Here is a 9,741-nt window from a genome sequence, read left to right on the forward strand (position 1 = left end):
TAATACATCACTCATCTCCTGATATACTCTGTGCTGCTGGGGGAACCTGCCCCTCCCTTTATATAACCCTTAGTCTGTGGCTTCCTGTTGCCTCCATTCCCCTCCTCACATCACTGCCCCTGTCACATGCAGCCCTGTCCTCACTAACACATCTCCTGGCGAAAAAGCCCTGTATCCGGGAATGGGAGGAGGTAGGGAATGGGGATGAGAGGCACAGATCTTGGCTGTGGTGTCAGTGCGGAAGGCATACAGATATCCGGCTTCTAGTGACTGGTGGAAACATAATTAGCTCAGTTATTGATCAGTTGAGTTTGATATGACCAGACGACATCAAAGATGAAATGGAAGAAAGACCTTCAGTAACGCTGGGGGCAGCACACACTGTGAGATCCAGAGAGGATAGGTAGATTTGGGTAACATCCTTGTAGGTTTGACACTTAAATCCAAGAGAAGTGATGCCACCTGGGTCGACCTCCTTGGGTGGCAGAAGGGGGCGGAACATCCAAGAGGACATTTTAGACTCCCATCGCACTACTGGGTCCCAGTAGGTTGTGGTCAGCTTGCAATTGAAGTGATAAACCTGCCACAGAGTCCGACTACAAATTGCCCAGTTAATTTAGGTTCATGATTGATTATGGAAAAAACAAGCGATGTGGGTTACAAATATTGGGATGAAAACATGGCCGGACTGGCCATCTGGCACTTCTTAGGCATGCAGGCAATAAGGGATGCCGGGGCCGAATTACAGTCCATCCATGGCTGATTCAAAAAATGGGGGATTGTTCAGAGAAAAGCGGGACTTGTGGTACACAGATCAGTGGACGAAGGAGTGCTAGGCTCCAGCATGTACATAAAGCAGTGAGCGGGGACATGAGTAATGTACAACTTACACCAATAACAAGACTACGCAGGGTAGAAGTGGATTCCCAGAGGCAGTGACTAATGGACAGGAGAAAATAGATCACGCTAGATCACAGCAAGGAGATGTCGTTCCAGTGATCAATCGATTGCGCTTGAGCTTTCAATCTAGTTTGTTCAGGCCTATTATATCAATACACGTTACAGATCCTAAGTAGGGATATTATAGCAGTGCATCTGTTTTTCATCCATTGCATGTGTTTGCAGCATTCTGCCCTGGAAGAACGGCTGGGGAGAGAGCGATATCGCAGTCACATGATCGCGAGAAGGCGGTCTGGACTTCCCCCATCTCCGATGAATATTACACCCTAAGGTCTGTGGGCCGGCAATCTTCAAAATCCGATTCTGAACCTATGCATACGCCTGTGTGTTATGTACATAATAATCCGAGTGCTGTTTTAAACTGATAAATGACGAAATCTTTGTATGATATTAAAGAGATTTGTGTGGATCACTTATGACGCAAGTTTGAAAAATAAAGTATAATCTTGTATGCAATGTACGATTATTAATGTGCAAATCGGTCTAGAGAAAATTATCCATTAAACGGTGGCGCTGCCTCCCGTTCCCGCACTACCTGTCAGTGTTGGACTGGGGCGTGAAGGGCACACCTGGGGAATGTGCGTGTGGCCGTGAAGCGCCATTGCTTTGCTGAAGTGACCGCTATATGGGCACTATCCACTTTTTACCAGACAGACACACTTTTTAAAAAAAAAATTTTTATTCTGATTGGGCCAAACGTTTTTGTAATAATTTATGGTGCTTCCATGCCGAAAAAAATAACAATACATCTCAATTTCCATGTTAATCCATTTTTCCTGAATGTCTTACATGTTCGTACATCTCTAATGTCTCCTGTGTTTGTTCATCTCTCCCTTATGCCATCCGTGTGTCCCTTCTCCTCAGGGGCGTTTCTAGAGAGGAGGGGGCCCGTGTGCAGTCTCCGACACGGGCCCCCTCCTCTCCGCCCGTGTGTGCGCGGCCAGCGCCGGAGTTATAGGCTCTGGGCACTAGAGTGTGCCCAGAGTCTATAGTGTCTGCACAGGTCACCGGGAAAATGGCTGCGGCGGCCATTTTCCCTGTACTGCGCATGCGCAAACGACGGGAAAATGGCCGCCGCGGCCATTTTCCAGTCGTTTTACAGCGACGGACCCCCACGCCGACATGGGACTCCGGAGAGGTAAGTAATACCATGGGTGCAGGGTGTGCGGTGCGTGGCCTTCCTGGACCCAGGGGCCTGTGTTCCCCGCACCCATTATAAATACGCCCCTGCTTCTCCTGTTCCCTTACCTCAGGTTTGACTGTGGGGACAATATCAGCTTTATATTCAGCTATACACAGATCAGTGAGCAATGTGCAATATACTGCCCTACATTTAAATAAAGAACAAAAGTGATGTTCAATAAGATCTAATAACCTAAATACACAGACAAAGCAGGATCCATAGCAATCACATGCACGCATGCAGACTGAGGCCCGTATTCAATTAACCACGATAATTTAGCCGGCGGAATCTAGTATTTACCTACATAGCGTTTTTTGGCAGCGGAAACTAATTGGGCGCGCCCCCGCTATTCGCCCTACTCACTTGATTGCGTAACCATTGATTGTGAAGACGTATAGAAACCCATTGACGCATGCATCTAATATATATTAGGTTAGTGCAAAGGTTCCCATGGAATACATAGAAAAACTGCTGTTTGTGGAAAATTTACGCAAATTTCCTGTTTTCTTGTTTGGATTTCCTTTTGGAGAATACAGGACGTTTCCACAGAGACAACCAAGACTGATAATACTCTATCTAGCAGCGCTTGTGGGGTACTCTGCTCAGAGTTATATATTGCTGAAGAGGTGGTGCGCTTCTCTATCTAGCAGCGCTTGTGGGGTACTCTGCTCCGAGTTATATATTGCTGAAGAGGTGGTGCGCTTCTCTATCTAGCAGCGCTTGTGGGGTACTCTGCTCAGAGTTATATATTGCTGAAGAGGTGGTGCACTTCTCTATCTAGCAGCGCTTGTGGGCTTCTCTGCTCCGAGTTATATATTGCTGAAGAGGTGGTGCACTTCTCTATCTAGCAGCGCTTGTGGGGTACTCTGCTCCGAGTTATATATTGCTGAAGAGGTGGTGTGCTTCTCTATCTAGCAGCGCTTGTGGGGTACTCTGCTCCGAGTTATATATTGCTGAAGAGGTGGTGTGCTTCTCTATCTAGCAGCGCTTGTGGGCTTCTCTGCTCAGAGTTATATATTGCTGAAGAGGTGGTGTGCTTCTCTATCTAGCAGCGCTTGTGGGGTACTCTGCTCCGAGTTATATATTGCTGAAGAGGTGGTGTGCTTCTCTATCTAGCAGCGCTTGTGGGGTACTCTGCTCCGAGTTATATATTGCTGAAGAGGTGGTGTGCTTGGGCAGGGCCGAAACTAGGATATCTGTCACCCAGTGCAAGGCAGCAATTTTGCGCCCCCTCCCTTCCCGTACCTGGATTTTGTCCTTGCTCCTCCATAAAGCAGTGCACTACTCAGACATCCCTGGTATAGTGACTTACATTATTCCACACATCATAATGCCCATTACACATTATGCCACACACTGCAATGCCTATTACCAAAGTGCCACTTACATATTTGCCCGACACCATTTTATGCCCCACAGTAATGCTTCTAATTATTTTAAAATTACCTGCTCGTTGCCAGGGGGTTTATGCTCGTTGCCAGGGGTTTCATGCTCGTTGCCATGGGGTTTCATGCTCGTTGCCATGGGGTTTCATGCCTGTTGCCAGGGGTTACATGCTTGTTGCCAGGGGGTTTCATGCTTATTGTCAGGGTATTTATGCTTGTTACCAGGGGTTACATGCTCGTTGCCATGGGGTTTCATGCTCGTTGCCAGGAGTTACATGCTCGTTGCCAGGGGTTTCATGCTCGTTGCCAGGGGTTTCATGCTCGTTGCCAGGGGTTTCATGCTCGTTGCCAGGGGGGTTTGAAGAGAGAAGATGCAGCTCTCGGCATCCTCTCCCTGCAGCGCCAGCGTTCCCGGCACTTCCGGGAACGCTGTGTGCATTGCGCTCTGCTAACAGACACTAGAGGTCCAGTAGGACCTCTAGCATCTGTCTCTTCTTTGGCGGCGGCCATTTTTGGATGGCCGTTTTCAGCAGAGTCCATGCGGACGGCTAGATTGCATGGAATCTGCTGAAAACGGCCATCCAAAAATGGCCACCGCCAAGGAGGAGACAGACACTAGAGGTCCAGTAAGGACCTCTAGCATTTGTCTCCTCTTTGGCGGCGCCCATTTTCAGATGCCCGAGTCAGATTTTTCACCCTCCCGCAATACCCACCCTATGCACGTGCACCTCTAGCCCCCCCTAGTTGCGGCCCTGGCTTGGGAGTTGGTACTGAGCTGCAGCTAGGGCGCAAGTTACTCTTTCTATATTAATTTGTAGATTCTACTTAACATTTAACTAGCACCTTCCAGAAGATAATAGCTACAATCTGATTGGTTGCTATGGGCAATATCACTTCTAAAAACTCTCACTTCAGTAAATTTACCCCTATAGGTCAGTATTTGTCAATGGATACGGCTGTGTTTATTAACAGGGTACATTATGGTAGTTTAGACTGCAGAGTATTATGTCCACTTAATCAATGGTTAAACAGTCTTGGGAGCATCTAAAATGCTGTTGTGGTAAGAAAAAGTTCTGTCCTGGCGCACGCACTCATTTACCCCTTCGCTGGCAGGAGGGGCGGGCTGGGGGGCAGGGTGCCAACTGTCCCCCAGCCCGGTACAATTGTGCAGCACTAGGGTTGCCACTGCACTCTGTATGGGATGGGTGGGACGGTCCCACGTTCCCACCTCTGGGCCGGCTCACACTGCTGCGGTCTGAATTATGGCTACCGCGATCTGAGCTCACCTGAGCTCGGATTGGGAAGCGATCAGAGGCCGCCCATTCTGTAGTTAAGGTAAAATCTATGGCCGCGGGAGGGCTGCTGCGCATGTCTAGCTCTATGGCCACGGGAGGGCTGCTGCGCATGTCTAGCTCTATGGCTGCGGAAGGGCTGCATTCGCATGTCTAGCTCTATGGCCGCGGGAGGGCTCCTGCGCATGTCTAGCTCTATGGCTGCGGGAGGGCTGCTGCGCATGTGTAGCTCTATGGCTGCGGGAGGGCAGCTGCGCATGTGTAGCTCTATGGCCGCGGGAGGGCTGCTGCGCATGCCTAGCTCTATGGCTGCGGGATGGCTGCTACGCATGCCTAGCTGCAGCAGCTCCTCCCATGGCCTTAACCCCGCGCCGAGAGCTCTGGCAACACGTGATCCCCTCCCACCAAGTTTTCCTTCCCCATCATCTCCTCCTTCCTTTTCTGTGACCCCTCTCTGAGGTCAGGGCGCGCAGGTCCCTGGCTCCCTTAATGGATCCTGACTGCTCCGCCTCCTGAGTCCACCTCGGCCATATCCTCTGCAGAGAGCTCTGCCAATCAGAGCTCTCTATCCGAGGAGCGACAGCTCCGTGGCGGGTGATCCGCGGCCAGCGCATGGCTGCATGCAGAGACTAGGCTGTTTCCATCTCTATGAAACAAATGTAATCCATTAGAGGGGGTTTCTGGGTACTCAGAACCACCACCACCCCCTGCCTGCGCATATAGGCTCTCTTCACGGATCCCTGAGGCGGAGCTGAGCTGCTATTTTTCCTCCATCAGCTGCTGTACCATGTGCCGCACGGGCAGACAATGTGCCCTGGGCCTCCATGCTCAGCTCTACAGCTAGGTGGCATCAGATCCCCCCCTTCTCTCCGGCCGGGCCCGATCCTCTTTACGTCACACCCGAGCCCAGAGCCACCATGTCCGGCCAGAGCATAACGGACTGCAAGACCACCACCCACAAGATCATGGGCCCCTAAGAAGAAGCACCTGGACTGTGAGTAGGCCACATCTCGTGTTAACCCGTGCCCGATGTTTTATCTGGGGCTGTGTGTGGGTGGTTATCACTGAACTGGGTTGTCATTTAGGTTCACATGACATTGCTAATAAAGTTTTGAACTGCCAACAGTTTAGGTCAGACATCGGTGCTGCTATTCACAGTCATTCAGCTCTGTGTTACTCAGGGTAACGGTGTTCAGTAAAACATTTCTTCTGTTTGATGTATACCTTGTTTACCTTGAGCCATGAGATAATGGAATGTTTAGTCTGCTTTAGTAATGCTATACAGAGTGTGTGTGTGTATATATACATATGTATATATATATATATATATATATAAAATAATCCCCAGGCGGCACTCTGGACGAAATATAGAATGCACAATCACAAAGCCATATAGTGCAACGTTTCAGTGCCTGTGTCTGGCTTGACAAAAGCGCCAATGTAGGCGCTGAAACGTTGCACTATATGGCTTTGTGATTGTGCATTCTATATTTCGTCCAGAGTGCCGCCTGGGGATTATTGTACTGCAGCGTCTCGTAGTGGGGCAGACGGTGGAGGGCACTCGGCTCAGCTAACCTTTTAACCAGTGGAGTGCCGGATCGTGGTATTGTGTATATATATAAAAGTTGATGATTTTGTATGGCCCGCAAATGATTTTAAATATATATATCCAAATGGCCTTTGGCAGAAAATAGGTTCCCCACCCCTGACAGAGACTACAACATCTATTTCCTAAGAGAAGCATTCTTCAAAGGAAGAGATGTACAAGAACACGAGGACATGCACTGAGACCGGAGGGAGGTTCAGAGGAAATTTGAGGTAAAAATAAGTCACAGAAAGGGACTTTTTCAAGGTCAAAGACCCCAGGGAAGGGGTTGAAAGGCGTTGGTTGTTTTGAGAGCGTGGAATTTACGGAAGTGCAGGGACCGTGTAACGAACGCCGGGAGACTCCAGTTCATGTTTCAGGCAGATGCTGGATCGAGGCGCATTCACCGGTGTACAAAGACCTGACTGTCGCATATTTCCCCTACTCAGCTGGTAATTGTTTGCGTTTCGGCTGGTTGGGGATTTCATTTTAATATTGACTGCTTACCATCATGTGCTAATTAGTTATTTTTTTGCACATCAGAAAAGGATTTCTCTGTGTGTTGTTTATTTGTTATGTGTGTTTTTTATAATTAAACTGTACTTCACTATATGCCAATCCTCTTTTTCATATGGGGACATATGCTATTTACTTCTGCGGAATATGCTGTGTGTGAGACTCACCTGACCGTCTATTGTTCATGAATTTGGAGGATTCTGGATTTACCCACCATTTACTCTAAGTATTGTAGATACATCAACGCTGGTGGTGGGGTGTCATTTTGGTCTTATTTTACTATTGTGGTGGAGGGTGAAGGATGCCTCTTTATTTTGATACTAGCTGCTTTTTTTGCGCATTTTAATTCATACACATTTTTTTTTTATACTGTATGTTATTGTCAAATCATAAACATTGAATCAGAAAGCATCAGGAAGCAATAAATATGTTCTCACTATGGGCCGGATTCAGAGATGGACGGAATGGCACAGCAGCACACAAGCGGCTATGGGCCGGATTCAGAGATGGACGGAATGGCACAGCCGCACACAAGCGGCTATGGGCCGGATTCAGAGATGGACGGAATGGCACAGCCGCACACAAGCGGCTATGGGCTGGATTCAGAGATTGACGGAATGGCACAGCCGCACACAAGCGGCTATGGGCCGGATTCAGAGATGGACGGAATGGCACAGCCGCACACAAGCGGCTATAGGCCGGATTCAGAGATGGACGGAATGGCACAGCCGCACACAAGCGGCTATGGGCCGGATTCAGAGATGGACGGAATGGCACAGCCGCACACAAGCGGCTATGGGCCGGACTCAGAGATGGACGGAATGGCACAGCCGCACACAAGCGGCTATGGGCCGGATTCAGAGATGGACGGAATGGCACAGCCGCACACAAGCGGCTATGGGCCGGATTCAGAGATGGACGGAATGGCACAGCCGCACACAAGCGGCTTGTCAATTCCGTCCATTTAAAATACAAATGCAGAAGGAGGTTTCATACACCTCCTTGCTGCATTTGCGTGATACCAGCGCTGCCACCCAGGTCGTAGCCATGGGGTCACCATCGGCGCAGACTGTTGAAGATGTTCCACTGGACGGGTCCTGGCAGCTTGCGAGGTCAGGAAGTCTGCGTGCACCCACGCCCCATGTTTCCGGGAACGCCCCCGCTCCGCCTCCCAAACGCTGCAGCCTGTCAATCAGGCTGCGGCTGGGACACACTGCAATCGGGCTCGCAGTCGGAGGGCTGCACATGCGCAGTCCTCCAAACATCGGAGATGTGCGCTAACCATCGGTTTAGCGCAGTGGTTCCCACAACTGTGCACCGTGGCACCCTGGGGTGCCTTGGGACACTTGCAGGGGTGCCTCAGGTTGGTGGTCCAGCACCAAATCAAATTATTTCTGGTCAATGTAATGTAAATATGTGGACAGACAGAAGCGCAAACCTGTCCCCACTACATAACTGAACAGGGGAGCACAATTTACTTCACTGCATTTTATTCTGAATTTCTCAATGACACACTTGGCTTATGGGTGCTGTGAAAACAATGCTGATACACTAGGGCACCGTGGTTCAAAAAAGTTTGGGAACACCTGGGTTAGCGTACACCTCTGAATCAGACCCTACAGTATATACCTCCTGCCGTAGTTTACAATTACTGGCCACTATGTGAGGAGCAAAACCTGACAAGCATATGGGCCTGTTGTTGGTCTGGTGGAGGGAAGGGAGCGGTAGGGGAAAAACAGCTACCGGGAGAATGACAGATACACGGAGGTCTCACAGCTACCAGGATAATGTCAGGTACACGGAGGTCTCACAGCTACCAGGATAATGTCAGGTACACGGAAGTCTCACAGCTACCAGGATAATGACAGATACAAGGAGGTCTCACAGCTACCAGGATAATGACAGATACACGGAGGTCTCACAGCTACCAGGATAATGTCAGGTACATGGAGTTCTCACAGCTATCAGGATAATGTCAGTTACACGGAGGTCTCACAGCTACCAGGATAATGTCAGGTACATGGAGGTCAAACAGCTACCAGGATAATGTCAGGTACATGGAGGCCTCACAGCTACCAGGGTAATGTCAGGTATATGGAGGTCTCACAGCTACCAGGATTACAGTAATACATGGAGGTCTCACAGCTACCAGGATAATGACAGTAATACATGGAGGTCTCACAGCTACCAGGATAATGACAGATACACGGAGGTCTCACAGCTACCAGGATAATGACAGATACACGGAGGTCTCACAGCTACCAGGATAATGTCAGGTACACGGAGGTCTCACAGCTACCAGGATAATGACAGTAATACATGGAGGTCTCACAGCTACCAGGATAATGACAGTAATACATGGAGGTCTCACAGCTACCAGGATAATGACAGATACATGGAGGTCTCACAGCTACCAGGATAATGACAGATACATGGAGGTCTCACAGCTACCAGGATAATGACAGATACACGGAGGTCTCACAGCTACCAGGATAATGTCAGGTACACGGAGGTCTCACAGCTACCAGGATAATGACAGTAATACATGGAGGTCTCACAGCTACCAGGATAATGACAGTAATACATGGAGGTCTCACAGCTACCAGGATAATGACAGATACATGGAGGTCTCACAGCTACCAGGATAATGACAGATACACGGAGGTCTCACAGCTACCAGGATAATGTCAGGTACACGGAGGTCTCACAGCTACCAGGATAATTACAGTAATACATGGAGGTCTCACAGCTACCAGGATAATGACAGTAATACATGGAGGTCTCACAGCTACCAGGATAATGACAGTAATACATGGAGGA

The sequence above is a fragment of the Taudactylus pleione genome, unplaced genomic scaffold (assembly GCF_031769625.1).
Source record: "Taudactylus pleione unplaced genomic scaffold, aTauple2 ptg000400l, whole genome shotgun sequence".
NCBI classification, from domain to species: Eukaryota; Metazoa; Chordata; class Amphibia; order Anura; family Myobatrachidae; genus Taudactylus; species Taudactylus pleione.